General features: G+C 33.5%; 1 pseudogene; it reads left to right on the top strand.

Annotated features, from left to right (window-relative positions):
• Positions 1–3440: 3440 nt before the first annotated feature.
• On the top strand, positions 3441–22923 carry LOC126705829 (purple acid phosphatase 10-like; annotated as a pseudogene).
• The last annotated feature ends 26 nt before the right edge of the window (positions 22924–22949 follow it).

The raw sequence follows: 22949 nt of genomic DNA, 5'->3' as shown, positions 1-22949 counted from the left end.
GTTAAAAAATTTATTTTTATAAGTTTTTAAGACTTTCAAAGACATTTTAATATCATTTAAAATTATTATATCATATCAAAAGAAGATATATTATAATTTATTGTTACTAAAAAGTCAGCCCGATGTCATGTGTTATTTGGAATGTAATATATAAATCAAGTTGTTTATAAAGTTCGGTTTTAAAAAAGACTTGTTTATATTTGTTTATTTTGCAAACAAATCAAATTTAAACACAAGTTTAGGCTTAATTATTAAACGAGTAAAGTTCAAATATAATAATGTATTCGTGAACAAGCCCATGAACATGAAACTTCATTTAATTATTATATTTTGTATTTATATTTTTCTAAAAATATATTTATATAGACTTGAAATTGAATCGTGTAAATTTGTAAATAGTTTATATGCTATCAAATTATTATTTGTAGTTTATTAATAATATAGTTAGCACATTTGTTGTAAAAATTCATTGATTTGTAAAGGGATAAAAAATTTTAGTCATGATTTTACTATATATGAGAAAAGAATAAATTAATCAAGTAAAGACAAAGTTTAGCTACGAAATTGGTTATAGCTTTAGGTTACAACATTACTCAATATTTTTTTATTAGAAGTGAATTATGACAAATTCACCATTGAATTACATCTTATTCTTATATCCTCCATGCTTGCAAAATTTCTAGAAAATTAAAGATTTATAGCTATGTCATCAATAAATTATTTAAATTGCAAGTTTTTGTAATTTAAAATTATCCATAAAATATAAGCTTATAAATCGTTTAATTAATAATATCCGATTGACACCAAATTTGACATGTGTATTAGAGTGTAAAGAATATGCAATTTAATGGTTAGATTTTCAAAATATGTTGTAATGTTTATTTTATTGAGTAAAGATGTATTCTTATACTATAACCAATTTTGTAGCCAAATTTTGTTAATTAAGTAACTCGTAAATAAGCTTAAGTTTGAAAGACAAGAAAATGAACCAAACATAAATATGTAATCTTATTTGATGATGAGCTTAGCTCAACTCGTGTTCAAAATAAAATTAATGAATAAATCTGAACTTTTAATACTTAGCTCATCCTTAGCTGCAATTTATCATTATATTTCTATTTTATTTTTACTATTTTTTATTTACTTTGAATGATATTAATGAATTTTTATTTAAATTATATATAATTTGTAATTAAACCATCCCCAACATAAACTACTATTCCGGTCAACTTTTTCCCTCCCACCTCCTTCTCTCTTTCCCCATCTCCAAAGCAAAGTAATCATGAAACATTCCTTTCAAACAAAAAAAGGAATTGTGGGATTTTTTTTTTTTTTGAATGATTGTGGAACATGTTTTACACTGAGTCCACTCAATGGGACTATTCCTTTATGGTAAAATCTACTACACAGTCTCATGATATCCAATATTCTGTGTGCCCATCAAAGTCAAATTATGTACATGTCCTTGTAACATCCACAAGCACAACCTTCCTTTTCCAAAGTATTCTTTCAATTGATAAGGATGTGTTTCTTTTGGTTTACATGTGCTTTCTTCTTAGCAATTCTCCAAAGTATACAGATGATAAGTTCATTGCAGGACCAATCAGTAGCAGTTCTCTCTTTACTTATTTCCCAAAATCAATTTAAAAGAAATCTGCTTTCTAAATCCCTTAATGTTCAGTCAGAGAACAATCAAGATAGGGCATCACATCTGTCAAATTTATATCTCAAAAGACTTAGTGTTATACATGATATATGAATATGACTAAATGATACATATTTTTATAACTTTGTGTTCAAATTGTATGACAAATCCAATCCCACCTCTCTATCAAATAATGGAAGAGATTAGACTTCGTGAACAAGTACATTAAAATAACATTGTTTTATGATGACACCATCCATATATATATGGCTAGCATCTCTCTCTCTCTCTTTTCCCCAGAAAAACAGTTAAATACTTTGGTAGCCCTAAATTCTTTTTAATAAACTTCAGTTCAAAACTGGGGAAAGTTTCAGTTAGTCCACATCTTTGAACTTACCTGCAGATTCATGCCTCTAGATTAATTTAATTGTTCCTCTGGTATTGACCTCTAGAATGGTTTCTAGAAATGAATATTCCCAGCATTTTTGAATAGTTGACCTATTTATTTAGTCATTTTAACTATGTATATATAGGAAGCAGTATGAGGTCTTGAGCTCAAAGGGGTGTGCTTTAGTGAGTGAGTGTTGGGTTGCTCATCCTCAATAGACATGGCAAAATGGGCAGGTCGGGTTGGGTCCAGATCGGGTCAATTGGGTTGCTAGTCAAACGGGGCATTTTAAGTGGGTTAAAAACAAGTTTAAGTCAATTGGGTTGCAGGTTGGGTCGAGTCAGGTCGGGTTGACCCGTATTTTCACATGAATTTTTTTTTAATAAAGAAAACAACATGTATTTGCCATTTGGAAAGTCACGCAACAAATTACTTGATATAAAATACATTACTTTGAATTCACCACTTATATCAAGAATGAATTCAGTTAAACTTATTAATACTTATTCAATAATTTTAAAATTATACAAATCCTAACATTGCTATCTAAAAAAAAAAATAACACAAAGATAAGTAAAACAAATACACAAGTTTTATTTCTACAAAATATCAACATCCCAAAATATAAAACAAAATTACAAACAACTTATTAGATAACTCATTGGACAAAGAATAAAAACATATAAGAAATTTACAATCTTGAAAATTAATTTTATAATCTATTATCAATTGTGGTTGGCACTTTATTTCAATTTGAGATATACATTAAAGTTTGATTGTTTACTTATTTATATATGGTCTCTTTTATGAATATCACATCATTGTTAAGCAATACACACTTTAGAAAATATCATAAATTTTGAAAGCTGTTTATTTTGGACATAAATTGTTAAAAAATAGATCTAAACATTCATAATTTATACTAATTTGATACTTTAGCTTCATCATTTTCACACTTGTGAATGTTTCTCACGCATGTCTACAATTTTAAATTTATGTTTTTAACTCTACTGTAACAAAATTATCTTGGCATGTACTTTGCTATTTGATATCTAAAAATCTTTACTCATTACAAAATTCTCAACCATTCATCTCTCAATTAATTTGCATGCGTTTATGTAAATGTCTCAATTGTTTCCTTAAACCTCACAACAAACAATTAAATCAATATTGTCTTAATTTTATTAATTTTTTTTACCAAAAAAAAAAAGTTTTAAAAAATGTTTCGGGTTTGGGTCGGGTCAGGTTGACCCACAAAAAACATGAATCAGGTCACCGGTCAACTCGTTTTTGCTTTAGGTCAAAAAAATTGGGTTTGTGTCAGGTATTTTTCGGATTGGGTCGGGTCGGGTCATAAAATTCTAATCCATTTTGCCATGTCCTCATCATATGGTTGAGATGGGTGGGATGGTGGGATTGTCTTCTTCTTCTACTTTAGTAGCTGTTGGTGTTGTTTTGAGTTTAATTTTGAATGCAGCAATGCTTTGTAATGGAGGAAAAACAAGCACTTTTGTGAGGTCAGCTGATCCCAATATGGACATTCCTGTTGATAATCCTACCCTTTATGTTCCTCCGGGCCATAATTCGCCTCAACAGGTCAGTTCCTAAATAAAAATCCTATGGCTCAATATGTATTATTCATTCTATACGTTACTATCTACAGTACACTCATATATCCATTATTTTCCTTATAAAATAATCAAAGTCTAAATAAAAAGAAAGTTAAGACGCGTGGCATACTTCAAGAGCTGTACCTTGAAAGTATAGTTGTATTTATTTTGTGGGAGTTTGGATGAACTTATTTTGTTTATTTATTGTATAAAAGTATATTTGTATTTTGAAAAATGTGATACTTTAAAAAGTTGTACATTCTCTTTTAAGATGAAAATAAACTCCTCCAAAATGAAGCAAACCTTTGAATAACATTGACAGTTGTTTTGCATTTTGATAGAAATAATGGGGTGGTTTCAAGTTGGCATTTTCTTCTCTTCTATCGTTTTTTGATTGTCTGACTCAATATGTGAATGCTTTGCATTTAGGTTCACATAACACAAGGAGACTATGTAGGAACGGCAGTGATTGTGACATGGATAACTCCACATGCACCGGGTCCAAATAAAGTGACATATTAGTGTGAAAATTTTAAGAAAAAGCATAAGGTTGAAGGCAAAAATGGTAGATACACATACTATAATTATACTTCTGGCTTCATTCATCACGCCAACATCAGCAACACTTCGAGGTGAAAGTGAAAGAAACTGAAAATTTTTAAATACATTATTGTTGTTTTGTATTGGAGCTATTGCCTTTTTGTGCTGTCTTTGTTTAGGCATGGTTTGTAGCTATATAGGTGGGGTTATGAGATATTCTTTTTCTAAATCTAACTATTCTTGTTTTAACAGTTTGATACTAAATATTACTATGAACTTGGAAGTGGGCGTTTTAAGAGGAAATTCTGGTTTGAAACTCCTCCTAAACCTGGCCCTGATGTACCATACACATTTGGCCTCATAGGTAAGCATTCTAGTTCGCATTAATTGAAGGCATTTTTGGTGTTTTCAATCCAGAGTTCAAATCCCTTCTTCTTGACTTAAAATATATCGGGAAAAAAAAGGCATGTGAACATTTTGCTAAGCAGACACCATTCCTGTTATGCTTTTCTCATGTAGGCTGTAGCCTGGTTGTGATTAAATGAACTATGACAGAAATTTCCATGAAAATAATACTTAAAACTAAAATTAGCTATCTTGTAGTAATAAATAGGCAGCATACAAGCACTTGTTTTCTTAGTATGAGTGTGCTAGCCTAGGTGGTGGATCCTGTGCAGTAACATTTTTTCATATTTACCTATTTCTTATCAAAGAACAGACAATAGCATATTTTAATTATTTCACAATTTCACATGTATTCAAAGCACTCTTCCTTGCACATGGCCTTACCTCAGAGTTATCCAAAGCTAAAGCAAAAGATATATTCATAGGAGAGTAATAGTGGACTACAAAATCTTCTATCTGTCTACACCCCCCTCTTGACAAGGGAGCTGTACCCGAGTCTAAATTCTTGGAAAGCTTGAGAAATAGTCTAGTATTTTTTAATACCACAATACTCTGAATTAGTCTATTAGCGTTTAATAGTACAAGTGCCAGAGACTGTTAACAACTACCTAAGCATCTGATTCTCAATTCCTAGCTCCTTGGCCATAATCAATTCTTAGCACATGCCCTTCATGTGTGAACAGTCTATGTGGATGTATTTTGCTTGGAAAGGGGCTTGTACTAAGGGTGTGTTACTTAGCTACCTAGTAATTTTTAACTAATTGAACAAAAAGTTTTGCACTTTTGGGCTAACTAGTAATTGTTCATTTATACCTGTAATGAACAATTTTTGCAGGGGATATTGGTCAAACTTATAATTCAAATACAACGCTCACTCATTATCAAAATGACCCACAAGCCAAAAGCGGTGTTGTACCCGGGAGACCTCTCTTATGCAGATACCTACCCTTTACATGACAATGTAAGATGGGATACATGGAGCAGGTTTGTTGAGAGAAGTGCTGCTTATCAGCCTTGGATGTGGTGTGTAGGGAATCATGAAGTTGATTGGCTCCCCCAATTTATAAGTGTCTTATAATATTAGTCTTTCACATAAGTCCACCTCTAATAATATGGTTTTAAAAACCGGTACGGTGAAAGAACCGGAAAAAGAGCTAATTACTGGTTTTATGGTTGGACCAGGGTCCAACCGATGGTCAAACCGGTGACGTCATAAATAATTTAATTATTGTTTATTTAAATTATATAAATAATTAATAATTTTTTAATATACTAAAACTAACAAACCAATAGTAATAAATATGTTTCCTTTAAAAAAAATACAAGTACAAAAGTACATAGCATCTTTTTAAAGAATTTAACATAATAACATTACAAAACAATCATTCTTAACATAATAAACTTTCAACAAAACCAAATAAATAAGTTCATTAGTCATTACATTTACATCCAAATGGCAAATAACAAATAAGTTTATTACATCCAAATGGCAAATAAGTTTTAAAGTTTCAAACAAACAAGTACTAAGTTTTAAGACCCAAGCCTCATTTGTTATGAAGAAAATTGAAATCAATATCATCATGTGAACCAAATGCTCCACCACTAGCATCATTATAATCATCCTCATCCTCATCTTCTTCATCTTCAACATGAATAGGATGATTTTTATCTCTAAATCCAGGAGGAGCATTATCTTCATCACCAAATGATTCCAAATTGATGTCATCATCATCCTCAATCACTTCATTGTCCATATCTATACAAACTCCAAAATCAAAGAACAATAAATAAAATAAAGATTCTAATAATCATTTCTTATAAATCATAAATAGTCTAATTAAAATATGCAACTAGGCAAAGAATTGTTATAAGCTAACCTCTTTGTACATGGCTAGAAGACCCTTCTTCAATTGGATAGGCTCCCTCTTCATATAATGCATTCTTTATCTCCTCATAATCTAGAAATGGAGGTTCCTCATCTTTCACTACCCAAAATTTAGTTTTATCGGTACTTGCATAATCAATAGGATCAAAATTGAACTTCTTCCTTTTGACTTTATATCATAAGATGAACATAATGAATAATTAGTAACCAAATCACTTATATTTCACAATCACAAAGAACCCACTTGACCAAATCAGTGAATCACTCATATTTCCTCACAAAAACATTGAAACAAAGAGATTATATAATATATACCTTTCTTTCAATCGGTAGTTATAATGAACAAACACAAGATCATTAAGTCGTTGATGCTCCAATCTATTTCTTCTTTTGGTATGTACTTGTTCAAAAACACTCCAATTCCACTCACATCCCGAAGAGGCAGCTGTTTGGCTAAGGATCCGAATTGCAAACTTTTGTAAGGTTGGAGCACAATATCCAAATAACTTCCACCACTCATCTAAGTTCCATATACAACACAAAACAAAGATACAATGAATCAATAAACATAACTATACTTATCCCAAAAATATAAAAAAGAGCTATGATCTTTAAAACATATTTTCATTTTATTATTAGCTAGAGTAAACAATATCTTACCCGGCTGAGATGTCTTGGCTAATTCTTGAGCAAGTTGGGTTCCAAAAGTTTGTTCACGCTCTCAAAATAGCCTTAATTCCTCCACCAACTTCAATTGACCAACTGAAACTTTTGATTCAATAACATCTGTCACAGCAGATTGTGTCTCTAGCCTTTTATTAAGAGTGGATGAGTCATATTGGAATGTAGGATTCAACCAATAAGCAGCAGCATGAATATCTCTATAGAATTGATTATGCCAACGATCCTTGATAAGATTAACATAAGGCTCCCATAGTCTCTTCTTGTCCTTGAAATTTCCTTCAAATTCTCAACCATTTGAAACCTAACATCATAAGGTACACCCATACATGCAGCCACATCACCTTTAATTCTAGCTAGATGTCTTTTCATTTTATTGATGCCCCCTCCTTTATAACTTTTCCCACAATGTATACATCTATAACTACTTTTTTCGTCTTTCAACTCTTCAGTTACATGATTCCATACAGGATCACATTTCGCTATCACAGATGAAGAATTAGCATTAGACCCGATTGTAGAAGCATGTTCATTAGATGGTACAGAGGCGGACTCCATTTCACTCAACAATTTCAGACTAGCAGCAACCATTGTATCAACAAATAAATTCATCAACACAACATACACAATCAATAGTATAATACTCTGTAAACTATATTTCAAAAACAATAATGCTCTGTAAATCAAATCCACAACATACACAAAACCACAAATAAACTAAAATGTTATTGTAAACTAATAATTGAAGTTATCACTTACCAATGAAGTCACGGAAGGAGAACCTAAGATGAAGCCAAGAACATGAATTGGAATCTGAGATGAAGCCGAGAGAAATGGGGAAAAAAAAAAAAAAAGAGAGAGAGAAAATGATCAAAATCAAAATCAAAATCATAAAAAAGAAAATAATATTAATTATTACTTGATAAAGCCAAGAGAAATGGAAAAAAAAAAGAATCTAGAAAATGAAAATCAAAATAAAAAGAAAAGAACATTACCTGATTACCCAATTAGAAAACCCAAAACCCAGATGCCGAGAAGTAGAGAGCAGAGCTCAAAGGGCGAGGGCGAGACCAACCAAGAAGGAAAAAAGAAAAAAGAAATCCCCAATCGAGAGGTGCATGGCTGCGTACCGTTGTGCGTGAGGCAGAGAGAGGTGCGTGCAGAAAACAGAGTGAGGGCCGTGACGCAGAGAGAGCTTGAGTTAAGTTGAGAGTCTTGACTCTTAAGACTTGAGAGCTTGAGGTGAGTGAGAGAGTGAGGCATGATGATCGTGAGACTGAGATGAGAGAGTGATTAGGCTTAGGGTTAGTTTTTAGGACTTTATTGAGGACCAAAACGATGTAGTTTTAGTGGAAAAGTAAAAAAACCCCCAACCAGTCATTAACCGGTTCGACCATGCCGGTTTTCGGTTCTCAGGTTAAACTGGCTGGTTTTTACTATTTACCAGTTTTAAGCCCATTTTCGATTTTTTACCATAACCGGACTAGATTGAAGGCCGGTTCTCGGTTGAACCGGTCGGATCAACCTGTTTGGTTCGATTTTTAAAACTGTCTAATATTATATCAATGATAACATGCCACTTCAACAATTGTGAAAAAAAAATTTGACTCTCTTTGAAAATCCAATAAAGCATATGGGTTCGGTATCATGGGAAAGCTAATTAAGTAAACCTTCAAGAGACTTATGGTTCAGTGGTATTACCCAGTTATCTTCATAGGAGAACATAGTTCGAATCTCCCACCCTCACTTATAATAAGCAAGAAAGTAAAAATAAACCTTCCTATGGACTGCCAAATGAACATGGATAATAATCCTTAACTTTAAGACATTACGCTAATATTTTTAGTTCATTTACATCTTAACTCCATTGTTCATAATTTCTAACCCATATGTTCTTCCATTTGATTGTATACATTAGCCAAACCTTTGAAGGTTATTGATGAAGTGAACTTTTCACTAAAGAGTTGTATATTTGCTGCTGTAGGGTGAAAATATACCTTTCAAGCCCTTCACAAATCGGTTCCCTACTCCTTATTGTGCATCAGGCAATACTGCTCCCTATTGTTACTCATTCAAGAGAGGTCCAGCATATGTCATAGTCATGGATGCATATTCCGGGTTTGGTAAGTATTCGTGTTCAACAAAAGTTATATGGCAATTGCCAGAGCTTATGGCCCGTTTGGATGGAGGGGAGAAGGAGGGGGAGTGGAGGGGAGTAGAGTAGAGTTGGCTAAAAATAAGCTAATTTTTAGGCTAAATCTACTCTACTCTACTCTACTCCCCCCCAATCCAAATGGACCATTAGTCTTAAATTAGTATTTTCTACGTATTCAGCATATGCTAAGGGCACATTTTTCCTTGCTTCTTGTTGTTAACATGGCATTTATACTACACATATGTCTCTAAATGGAGCAGGGTATATGTTTAAACTTGCAGTATGAAAAAATATTGTGGTTCAGATGTCTTATAAGAATTATGGAATGTATTATAAATCATAAGAACTTGGAATATGATCATCTCCATTTCACTGAAAATTGAAAGAGTTCATTTACGATTAAGATTTTATTTCCTGGGTACAGTGTCCCATATGCATGTTAATTAAGACGCCTCTTGACTTGGTCATAGATTGTTTGTAAAAAATTCTAATAATGCTTTCACAATTGACTTCGAATATGATATCATATAATGTTATTTGTATTTTCTATCTCCTTTTCCTTTTTGAAGGTTACTCCATTCCTTAGTACAGTAGGTTCAATAGTGAGATACCAAAAGTTAATAGATGTAAGACACCATGGTTGATTGTTATGTTAGGACATATGTGATTTAATGTTAGGAACATATGTCAATATAGAATTGGTCAATCCTTTGACAGAACGTACTTTATTTGTAATTGGGTAGATCTAGGATGTGTTTAATGTTTCAAGGAACAAGGTTTCAAGGAACAAGGTTTCAAGATTAAGTGTTAAAACTATGCAAGTTTGTCCAAGAAACAAGTGAAGAAGTGCTAGATTTTAAAGCTTGATAGCTAGCTTGACAGCTAGTATCTATTGAGGTTTAAAAAACTGTTGAAGCCCGATACTCGACAGCTTCTGGATAGATAAGCTATCTATCAAGGTGTATGAAAAATAGATTTTCAACTCTGATTTTCATCCAATCTGTGAGTATATGTTTGGGCTTTCTTCTCTACAACCCTAAACATATATAAGGATTATTTTAAGGGTTGTCAAAGGTTGCGCGAGTGTGAAGCAAAGTTGTGTTCATGCAAATTGTGACCAGAGATAGAATTTACCCTAGTTCATCTTTCTTTTGAAGAAGTTGCTGTGTTTGTACATCGTAGGGTTTTGTAACCAAGGAGTTTCGTGATCTTCATCGTGTGATGAACTGAATAACTTTGCAGCCAACATCTTTCTAAAGTTGGTGAGTAAGTCGAGTACTGGGATCCGTGCATCGAATTGGTTAGTCACGTACTGGGAGCTGTGTAATGAAAATAAGAGATTGTCACTACAGAACAAGTCCAATTGGGTATTGGGGTAAGGGTTCAACTGTAGGTTGGTATAAGGTACTGAGATTCCTTTAATTGTAACCGCTTGTTGTGATAATAGTGAATTCTCGGGAATGGTGACCTTAAAATCACTTGGTGGGGTTTTTACCGTGTAGGTTTTTCCCATTTGTAAACAAATCACCGTGTCAATTTAATTTTTTCTGCATTTAGTTATTTGGTGATTTGTTTGTGCTACCATGCTTATTGCATGCAAATTGAATTAATTAATTAACTTGGCTAATTAATTAGTTAATTCATCACAAGGGGTCAATACATTATTGATCTATCAAGTGGTATCAGAGCAGACACACTTTGTTTAGGTTTTAATCTTTGCTGTGTGATCCATTGACCCCTGTTTGTCATGGATAGAGGACAGTCTCTTATTATACCTCATTTATTTGATGACACTAACTATGCATATTAGAAAGTACACATGAGAGCTTTCTTACAGTCATTAGATGAAAAGGTGTGACAAGCTGTGGAGATAGGCTGGACCAAGCCTATGGAAGCGCCGGCCGACAGGGATGATGCTAAGATCAAGACAGCTAACTTCAACAGCAGGACATTGAATGCTTTATTCAGTGCAGTCACGAATGAGAAGTTCAAAAAGATATCCCCTACTGAAATTGCAAAGGAGGCATGGACTATCTTCCAAACAACCTATGAAGGAACCAAGGCTGTCAAGGATTCGAAACCAGGGCCGGTTGAAGCTATAGGCCATTTAGGCGGTGGCCTAAGGCCCCCACTGATAAGAGGCTCCCAAATAGTAATAATATATTATATAATATTACTTTCTCATCTCTATAAAAAAAAAAAAAAAAAAAAAAAAAAAAAAAAAAAAAAAAAGGATTACAGACGGCCATCACCAAATCCCATCAGGCCATGAAGGCTTGTTTCTCTCACAGAGGCCCGTTTCTCACAGAGAAAAAAGTTGAAATGACAAATTGACATGAAGGCAAATCCCTTTAGGCCATCACCAAATCTTTTGCTTGCAGAAGAAAAGATTACAAAAGGCAAAAAGAAGAGACAAATAAGAAAAGGTAAAAAAAAGAAAGAAAAAAACACTCACTCACTGAAGGTTCTTTTTTTTTTTTTTTTTTTTGAAGAGGAGTTTGCTCATTGCTGTTAGGTTTTTATTCTTCTTTTTGGCTGAACTTTAGTTTAGTTGTACACTTGTACTCTTAACTCTTTTTTGTTTGTTCTCTTAAATTTTGATTTCTTTAGATTTCTCTAGAAGGCTATGGAAATGGAATGGTCCGAATAGACCCACTTAAAGAGTTAAAGTATTGATTCTAAGTTCTAGTCTTACACGTTTTGTTTTGTTTTTTTTAAGAAATCATATTTAAAGGGATGGAGCCATGGAGGGATAGTGGGCTGGTCTTAGTCTTAGTGGATCAAGTTGAGTCCTACAGATTTTGCTAGTGGGCTGGTCTTAGTGTTAGTGGATCCAATAAAGTTGCTTCCTACACATTTTGCTAAAAAAAAAAGGTTTACTGCTACACAAAAAAGAGTATTAATAACAAAATTATAAATTTAGAATAATTTACTTTGTATTTATATTAATATATATATTTTTTTTGTGTAGGTTTAAAGTGTAAAGTGATCATATTAAGTAAAGCTGCAATTGTGCTTTTGATAAACCAGGTTCTATTGGTTTATACATTAAATTTATATTATTCTAGTTAATTTTTTTTTTATTATAGACTGTGTTTCATTTATTCATAAATATTTCTTAATTACAAATGTCTACTAGAAAATATCTATCTGGATATGAAAAACTAAAAAAAAAAAAAGACAAAAAGAATAACTAATTGAATCTCAAAAAGGAGCTATGGACAAATTTATTACTAGTAAAAAGCAAAATCTTGCAGAAAATTTGAGTGAAGGTTTCATAAATGAACAAGAAATTCATCAAAAAGAGTTAGAAGATAATGAAAATATACAACAAAATGATAATAACAAAGGTGGTCATGATAATGTTCAAACATGTAATGTCACCATTCTTGATAATGAAGCTCAAAATAATTTAGAGGAGAGTGAAAATATTAATGATCAACCTAATTATATTCCTACAAATATTTTTGATCCAAGTCAATGGAAAACTATTGATATAAAATTAAGAGATTTGTTAGTAGAAAATGGTCCAATAAGAGTTGATGATCTAAACTTTCCTATAGATAAGAACTCTAGACATTTTTCTACTACACATTATATTTGAAAATTACCAAATGGGGAGAAATATGATAGAAAATGGTTAGTGTATTCGAAAGACCTAGATAAAGTATTTTGTTTTTGTTGCAAGTTGTTTAATTCAACATCTAATACAAATCAACTTGCTAATGGAGGAACAAAGGATTGGAAAAATATTAGTTCTATTCTTAAAAATCATGAAACAACCAATGAGCATATTACAAATATGAATACTTGGATTGATTTAGAACTAAGATTATTGAAGAATAAAACAATTGATAAAAATGTCCAAGAACAAATTAAGAAAGAGAAAGATCATTGGAAAAAAGTGTTATTAAGAATAATAGTGGTGATAAAAAATCTTGGTAAAAATAATTTGGCATTCAAAGGAAAAAAAATGAAAAGATCTATCAAGAAAATAACAGAAATTTTTTAAGTATAATTGAAATGATTGCAGAATTTGATCTAGTAATGCAAGAACATGTTCGACGTATTCAACATGGTGCAATCCATAATCATTAACTTGGACATAATATACAAAATGAAGTGATACAATTATTAGCAAATGAAATTAAAAGAAAAATTATAAAAAAGATTAAAGAAGGAAAATACTTTTCAATTATACTTTATTGTACCCCCGATGTAAGTCATCAAGAACAAATGACTCTCATACTTAGATGTGTGGATATTTCAATAAGCCCGATAAAAATAGATGAACATTTTGTGGAATTTTTAAAGGTAGATAATACTTCTAGAAAAGGTCTTTTCAATGAAATTATAAATGCAATAAAAAATCTTGAACTTGATATTAATGATGTACGTGGACAAGGATATGATAATGGGTCTAATATGAAAGGGAAAAAACAAGGGGTACAAAAAAGAAATCTTGATATAAATCTTAAAGCATTTTACACACCATGTGGTTGTCATAATCTCAACCTTATCCTATGTGATATGGCTAATTCTTGTCCTAAAGCTATATCTTTTTTTGGAGTAGTACAATGTATATACACACTATTTTCTTCTTCCACAAAGCGATGGAAAATTTTACAAGATAATGTGACAGGTTTAACTTTTAAGCCATTGTCACAAACACGTTGGGAAAGTCGAATTGAAAGTGTGAAAGCAATAAAATTTCAAGTTCTAGAAATAAGAGATGCTTTGTTACAATTGACAAAAACAAGTGAACATCCCAAAACAAAAAGTGAAGCTGATTGTTTAGCAACATATGAGATTGAAAGTTTTGAGTTTTTGCTAGCTATGACTATTTGGTATGACATATTATTTACTGTTAACTCTGTTAGTAAAAATTTACAATCGAAAGACATGCATATTGATGTTGCTATAGATCAATTAAAAGGTCTCATGTCTTTTTTAAAAAAATATAGAGAAGATGGATTGACATCTGCTATGAATTCATCTAAAGAAATTGCAACCAAAATGGAAATAGAGCCTATATTTCGTGAAAAACATATAATTCGTAGGAAGAAACAGTTTGATGAGAATGTCAATGATGAGACAACACAATCCGCTGAAGAATATTTTAGAATTAATTATTTTTTATATATAGTAGATCAAGCTATTTCTTCAATTGAAAGTAGGTTTGAACAATTTCAAATATATGAAAATATTTTTGGTTTTTTATTTAATTTTGAAAAACTAAAATCGCTAGATGAGGATAGTTTGAAAAAAAATTGTCTTAATCTTGAATGTTTTCTCACACATGAAACTTATTCTGATATTGATGGCTTAGATTTATTTTCAAAACTAAAATTTTTAAAAGAAGTTTTGCAAATAAATGAAAACTCTTCAATTAATGTACTAAATTATATAAAGAGGCTAGAATCTTTTCCAAATGCATGTATTGCTTTTAGAATATTACTAACTATACTAGTTACAGTTGCTTCCGTAGAAAGAAGTTTTTCAAAATTAAAATTAATAAAATACTATTTAAGATCAACTATGTCACAAGAAAGATTAAGTGGATTAGCCATTTTATCAATTGAAAAGGAAATGTTAGCTGAACTTGAATGCAAAAATTTAATTAGTAATTTTGCTACTCAAAAAGCAAGTAAAATAAATTTTAATTGAAAAAAATATATGAATTTATAATTAAATATAATAAAATGCCACATTTAAAGCTTTCACCTAGGGCCCCCAAATTCATTGAGCCGGCCCTGTTCGAAACTTCAGAGGCTTACCACGAGTTTTGAAGAGATTAAGATGGAGGAGGATGAGTCATTCGATGAGTTCTATGCCAAGCTCAAGGACATAGTGAACTCAGCTTTTAATCTTGGGGAAACCATTCCCAAACCCAAAATTGTTAGAAAAGTGCTTAGATCTCTACTAAAGAGATTTCATGCCAAGATCACTGCAATCGAGGAATCGAAGGATCTTGACAAAATTCCTTTGACAAAGCTGGTTGGTAATCTGCAGACCTATGAGTTGGGTTTGACAAGGATAGGGAAATCAAGTAAGAGCAAGAGCATGGCATTAAAGGCCAAGAGCAGTGATACTGATGAGTCTTCAGACGATGAAGATTCTAAGATGAAATCCTATATCACCCGACAATTCAAAAAGTTTATGAAGAATGTCAATGATAAAGGATTTGACAAAGATCGCAAGCAGTCCAGCTCGTCTCAGTTCAAGAACCAGGACAAAGGAAAGAAGGATGCTAAGGATGGCGGTCAGTACACTGTTCCCTCAGGATCAAAATGCTTTGGATGTCAAGGTTTCGAACACATGAAACAAGAGTGCCCTACGTATCTCAAGACCATTGGGAAAAGCAAGGCACTTGCTGCTACCTTGAGCGACACAGAGCCTGAAGATGATTCTGACAATGAGGATGATGGAATCCTAAATGCCTTCACTGCCATTGTAAATCCTACTGAAAGGATTGTTGAAGATGTGGATGAAGAAAAGGAATTGGTGGAGTTTAAGTTTGAAAAGATGGATGAACAAGATGACATCCACACAACCTATGCAAAGCTATACAAGGTCTCAGAAAAGCATGAGAAACTGTATAGGTTGGCCATCAAGAAGCTTAGTGAAGTGGAGCTTGAACGAGAAGAAATTTCCATAAAGTTTGATGAAGCCAATCAGACCATTGGAGTACTAAGATTTGAGAATAATTTCTTGGCTAAGAAGACTAAGAAGCTTGAGGTAGAACTGTTCCAAGTCAGAGCCCAGTTGCAAAGGACTTCAAGTGTAAAGCTTGATGAATGCTCAGTCTTCAGAAATCTGCTTCTGATCGAACTGGTTTAGGATATGATTTCTCTTCTCCTAGTATTGCTTCTGCTAGTACTACTGTTTTTGTTCCTCCTAGTAATAATGTTGAATCTGAAAACAATGATGTGCAAAATGTGTTAGCTAGTGAGAACATAGACAAGAGTAAATCTATCTTAGGAGCACCTCCTAAGCAGGATAAGAAAGAGATCAAAAACCCTAGGGCTAAGAAGGGAAACACTCAAAAGCCTAAACAGAAGAAGCAGCATCTTTGTCATCACTGTGGAACAGCTAGACATACTCAACCAAATTGCTACAAGTGATTAGCCACTCAACAGAGCAAAAATATGATTTCATCGGGAAACCAAAATCAGTTTCCATCCTCCTTTGCTCCTCTTAGAGATCTTCTCAAAGCCCTCATGTTTCTTTCAAACTTGAACGGTTTCAATTCTTCCCCCTCACTGCTAAATCAGGGGTTTGCTAAACAAAAAGGTTCTTCCAATGTGTGGAAGGAAAAAGGCTCCAAGTGATTCTATCACTTTTTCTCTCTCTCCCCTTCTTGTTTTTGTTTTTGCATTACTTGTGTGTTTTGCTTTCTTGTTTTGAGTTAGTCTAGTTTTATGCATTGTTTTGTTTAACATGTTTTTGTTTGTTTATTTTTCAGTTTTGTGTGTTTATTTTTCAATTTTGTTTTTTTTTTTTTCGTAAAAAAAAAAAAGAAATATTAGAAAAATTAGAAAAATACAAAAACAGTGTGTGTTTGTGTACATTGGTACTTGTGTACCTTGGATGGCTATTAAAACAAAGTTTTCTAAACTTTGTATCTTTTGTAGTTTAGATGAGCATCTCTATACACAACTAAGCAAGTGAGTTTTGTGGCTCATATTTGTGATGAGTAAGATTAAGTAATCTTTTGTGCTTAACACTCGTATCGCTCTTTTTGATGGGAAGGACTAGAAAATCCTAAGAGAAAGGCATAAATAACCATCTCATCATTGTTGCCCGCCAATTATGAAATGATATTTGTATGCTTCAGTATAGCAAAAGTAGAATGTCAAATGCTTAACATCATTGGGTATTTCTTTTCTATCTCTTATATGCCCATGCATGGTTTACTTAAAAGAAAAATATGCAAAGAAAAATAAAAAACAAAAGAATCAAAATGCTTTGTATATGATTGCAAGCGTGTATTCTAGGAGATGTGAGAGTTATAGGATGTACCTCGAAGGTGATAGTCCCCATCGAATAGTTATGATTGTGTGTGAGTCAAAATGATTTTCTCATATCTCAAATCGTCATAACATGCAGACACTTATTCAATCTTGCGATAGTTTTCACACACAACACGTAATATTATTTGCTACTTTTGATACATGTGCAGGTACAATGTGATTTGGCCATCACAAGGAAAACATGTGTTAATGTATGCTTACTAAACTGTCTTAACTTGTTTTTGAAATATAAAATTGGTTAGACTTGTTGTGTGTGTGTGTGTTTTGGATCTATGGGCTTGGTATTTTTCTTGTTGAGAGATGATTTTGAGAGCTTAAAATGTTGTTTGGATCCTTGGTTGTATAACATGCTTGATTGCATTCAAATCTGTGTTTTTCTGTTCTTGAAAAAATGTTTTTAAGCAATTTCGATAGTTGCTAGACACCTCTCAACAGCTAGGCTATTTATCGAGCCCCTTCAGCTGTTTTTTATCGCATTCTCAATAGCTCCTTCGATAGCTGCTTGATCCATCGAGAAACTTTCTGGATGCTTAATAGATTCTCGATAGCTTCTCGATCCATCGAGATTATCTAGCTGTGGACACCTCTCGACAAATCTTGGATAGCTCTTCGACAGATAATTCACTCGTTTTAAAGCTCGACACCTCTCGATCCATCAAGCTTTATGGCTTTTCTATATAAAGGATCTGCGCAATTTTTCTTCATTTCTCCACGATCTCTCTCGATAGTTTTCGTCTTTTCATCTTCCCAAACCTCTCTCTCACACTCCAATCCTCCAACCTAAGTGTTCTTCAGTCTTAGAGTGCTTTTTATGCTTCTGGTATATCTCTTTTTCATTCATTCATCATGCATTTCACATTTTTTACCTAACTTTCGGGTTTTTGTTGAAAATTTAGGGTTTTTCACAAAATTTTTGGGTTGGTTTTTGTGAAAATGTTTTTGAATCATCATGCATTGCATCACACTTGCATTTTAACTATATTTTCATGCATTTTAAATGTGTGATTACTATGTTAATTTGTTGTGTGCTGGTAGGTTTGGATTGGGCTGAGCCTATGATGTTTTTAAGTTTGCATGTCACATGTTCATGCATTTTCATGCATACGTACCTTCAAGTCTTTATATTCTTATATATTGATGTTGTTTGGTGCTTTTTTGCGTGTCTTTCTCTCTTTCCCTTTCTCTCTTTCTTGCGTTAGTCTGCTCTATGACACCTAAATGCAAATCCACTCCGTCCTAGAACCCTCTACGTTCTGGGGCATCCACTTCTTCTTCTTACCCTACTCCTTCTCATTTACGGTTCCGTGATGATAAAGCCCGAAAGGACTTTTCGGAAAACTTTTCTCAACGAGGCATTCATTTGGAATGCCAAGTCATCCTATCGAATTTTTTCGATACTGACCTTCCCATTGTCATCTACAGTCGGGGTTGGAGGTCACTGTGTGACATCCTGGTCACCTGTCCCTCCATGATCATACAGGAGTTTTACTCCAATATGCACGGATTCGATACCTTTGTACCTCATTTTTTCTCTCACGTTTGAGGCACGCGGATAGTAGTTATTCTGGATATTGTATCTGAGGTACTACACGTTCCTAGGGTAGTGCATCTTGACTACCCAAGCTGCAATCATTTGGGGACTGTGTCCAAAGACAAACTCTCGTCTCTCTTTTGTGAGACACCTTCATCTTGGGGTGACCGTTAAAACACCCCTTGCTCAGGTTTTGCAAAAAGTTTGAAATTCCTTAACATGGTGATGACATTCATTCTTCATCCTTTTTCTCACTATAACTCTATTACAGAGCCTCGTGCTCGATTTTTGTTATCCCTCTTAGAGAATATTTCTATCGACTTCCCTTCTCACTTCATTCTATCCTTTATAAATGTCTATAAGAATACGGCGACCCGTGATAAGCTCATTTTTCCTTCGGCTATCACGCAGATCCTTCACCATTTTTCTGTCTTCTTTCCTAAGTCTCCTTATTTCATGGTTATGAATGCCATAGATGCTGCTACCGTTCAACCGAGATGGCCCCGAACAGAGACGGTGACTCCTCCAGCTTCTATCGCTCCATCCACCTCCGCTCCTTCGTCTTTTGCGAGTCGAGTGACTCTTGAGGCCTTCGTGGCACAGCTTGTGCGCATGGATGCTCACTTTAACACACTTAATGATGAGTTGTGTCAGGTGAACACCCGTATTGGTCATATCGCATGACGATAGGCTGTCATGGGTGGTTTCACTGTTGCTTCTTCTCCATCTCCACCGACTTCCGAGGATGAGAGTGATGATGGCTCCAGCAGTGATGATGCTGATGAGGATGATGGTGCTAGCTCACCCAGTGATGAGAATGACAATTTTTAGACCCCTTAAACAATTGATTAAACCTAGGTAATTAGCAAAGTTGTTACTTAGTCCAATTAAACAAGTCTAGGTTATCACAATAATAAAGATCAAATCATGCAAAGCAGCGGAAAATAAATAACACACGATATGATCACCCAGGAAACCAAACCGGTAAAAACCTGGGGAGGATTTGACCTAGCTATTCTCAAGGTAAACTTAAATCCACTATCAGAAAGAATCGAAGTTCATACAAAAGGACTTACAAGCACCCCCGCTTGACTTCCTAATGCTACCAACCAGTAGAACTTACTGACACGACCACGTGCAAGCTCCGAATCCACGGACTCCTTTTTTCTTGGATTCCCACCAGCTACAAGCACCCCCGCTTGTGTATTCTTTAAGCTTTAATGGCAGCAACTATTTTGATCATCAAGGTGTAAAGAATATCTCCTCCTTGAAAACCCTAAGTTTGTGTAAAGGAAAGCTCCTCTAGATCTCACAAGAGATTTACACAAACCGCAATATGAGCAACACTAAAACGTGGCTAGGGTTTGCCTTTTATACTTAGGACAAATAAGAAACCCCAAAAAATGTTTTAAAACAATTAGGGCTGAGTTGGAAAATTCTGCAGAAAAGCAATCTGCCCGACGTTCGATCGGTCGAGCCTAAGCTTTGATCGATCGAGCCAGGCCAAAAGCCACAGTGCTTTCTGCTTTACACTCGATTCCAACTTTACATTGACATACAACTTTGAGCTAGCTTTAAACACTTCTAAACACATTGTTTTGATCATGGTTTGTCAACAATACAAATTAGAGTTCTAAATACATAAAGTCCTACACTTTAGAACCTAACAGAGAAGATATTTACTTGATGTACTTACCCTTTGTTACTCGTGACAAAAAAGGGAAGTAGTTTTGATATGAGAGTAGTCATATACATAAGGGGAGGGTTAGCATAGGAGATTTTTGTGATAGGGGGAGTGTCTATGAGGGATGTAGTGAGGTTTTTTATGTATTTTCTTTTCTTTCTTTTACATTTACCTCATGTATATTGGTCTTTGACTATTTGACATACATTGTACTTATATTTGAGTTTATATATGTTGATGTATGTTATTCACCTATCTTTACATGTGTTGTTTCTTTTCTCTCTTTATGCACATGATTCTTATATATTGTATGCTATCTGTTATTTCTGTTTCACATTAAGATGCTGTGATGAGTTTTGTTTAAAGTGTTTCAGAAATACAGGTTGTCAAATTCTTCTTGCCATAAACTCTCTTCTTGCAAAATTTTTCAAGAGTTTGTGTTATGATAGATTTTATTGTATTCAACAATTGAGTAAAAGTTGAGTGATTTATGACTTCTCTCATATGTTCATTTGTTTGTTGTGGTTTTGTCATGGATTGCCAAAGAGGGAGATTGTTAGAACATATGTGATTTAATGTTAGGAACATATGTCAATATAGAATTGACTAATCTTTTGACAAAACGCACTTTACTTGTAATTGGGTAGATCTAGGATATGTTTAATGTTTCAAGGAATAAGGTTTCAAGATTAAGTGTTAAAACTATGCAAGTCTATCCAAGAAACAAGTGAAGAAGTGTTGGATTTTAAAGCTTAACATCGAGTATCTATTGAGGTTTAAAAAGCTACTGAAGCCCGATGCTTGACAACTTCTCGATAGATAAGCTATCTATCGAGGTTTATGAAAAATAGATTTTCAACTCTGATTTTCATCCAATTCGTGAGTATATGTTTGGGCTTTCTTTTCTCACAACCCTAAACATATATAAGGATTATTTTAAGGGCCGTTAAAGGTTGCGTGAGTGTGAAGCAAAGTTGTGTTCATGCAAATTGTGATCGGAGATAGAATTTGCCCTAGTTCATCTTTCTCTTGAAGAAGCTGCTGTGTTTGTACACCGTATGGTTTTGTAACTAAGGAATTTCGTGATCTTCATCATGTGATGAATTGAAGAACTTTGCAGCCAACATCTTTCTCAAGTTGGTGAGTAAGTCGCGTACTGGGATCTGTGCATTGAATTAGTTAGTCACGAACTAAGAGCCATGCATTGAAAAGAAAAGATTGTTACTATAGAACAAGTCCAATTGGGTATTGGGGTAAGGCTTCAACTGTAGGTTGGTATAAAGTACTGAGATTTTTTTACTTGTAACTGCTTGTTGTGATAATAGTAAATTTTTTAGAGTAGTGACCTTAAAATCACCCAGTGAGGTTTTTGCCGTGTAGGTTTTCCCCATTTGTAAACAAATCATCATGTCAATTTAATTTCTGCTGCATTTAGTTATTTGGTGATTTGTTTGTGCTACCATGCTTATTGCATGCAAATTGAATTAATTAATTAACTTGACTAATTAATTGGTTAATTCATCACAAGGGTCAATACATTCTTGGCCTATCATGTTATAATGCATCCATCATGGTACAACAGTAACGCTGATCATTATATGGAAGGAGAAACCATGAGAGTAGTATATGAGAAAGCATTCGTACAGTACAAAGTTGATGTAGTATTTGCTGGTCATGTCCATGCCTATGAACGATCTGTAAGTACTCTATACACTTCTATTTGAGTATTTGAAATATGACTATCATCATTGGTTTTCCAAAATCCCAATGCATTGCAAACTTTTAATATTTTTTTTACCATTCTCAATTTAGCTCAATGGTTTTCTTTATGCTAGTGTTACTTGACAACCAAGTTATATGTATCATAGGAATGAGTATCAAACATAAAATACAACATCACAAATGGTCTTTGCACTCGTGTATGATCCATCTGCGCTAGTATACATCACCATTGGCGATGGAGGTAATCGTGAAGGATTTTACACAATTTAAGTTTAGAAACTATAATAAATGGTCCAATTATATAATATCATTGCCAAGAACCTTATAGCTTAGTAATATTAATATATTATTCAAATCTTCCAATAGTGAGGAATTGGATTTGAATCCTTCATCCCTTACATATTGTAAGGAAAATAAGTAACATATATGTCATCTTTTTAATGTAGTTGGACCAAGCCATAACCATCATACTCAGTTTTCCATGAGGCTAGCTATGGTCATGGCGTTTAGACATAAAGAATAGAACACATGCCTACTTTAGTTGGAACTGTAATCAAGATGGATATGCAGTGGAATCTGATTCACTTTGGCTTTTCAACAGATACTGGTATCCACGAAATGATTCAACAAGTTCCAAATCATGATTAGATGAATTTCTTTGTGCTCTCCG

This window comes from Quercus robur, chromosome 11 (assembly GCF_932294415.1).
Source record: "Quercus robur chromosome 11, dhQueRobu3.1, whole genome shotgun sequence".
In the NCBI taxonomy this organism is placed as follows: Eukaryota; Viridiplantae; Streptophyta; class Magnoliopsida; order Fagales; family Fagaceae; genus Quercus; species Quercus robur.
Note: the sequence above shows the minus strand (reverse complement) of the source record. Positions and strands in the feature narration are given on the sequence as shown.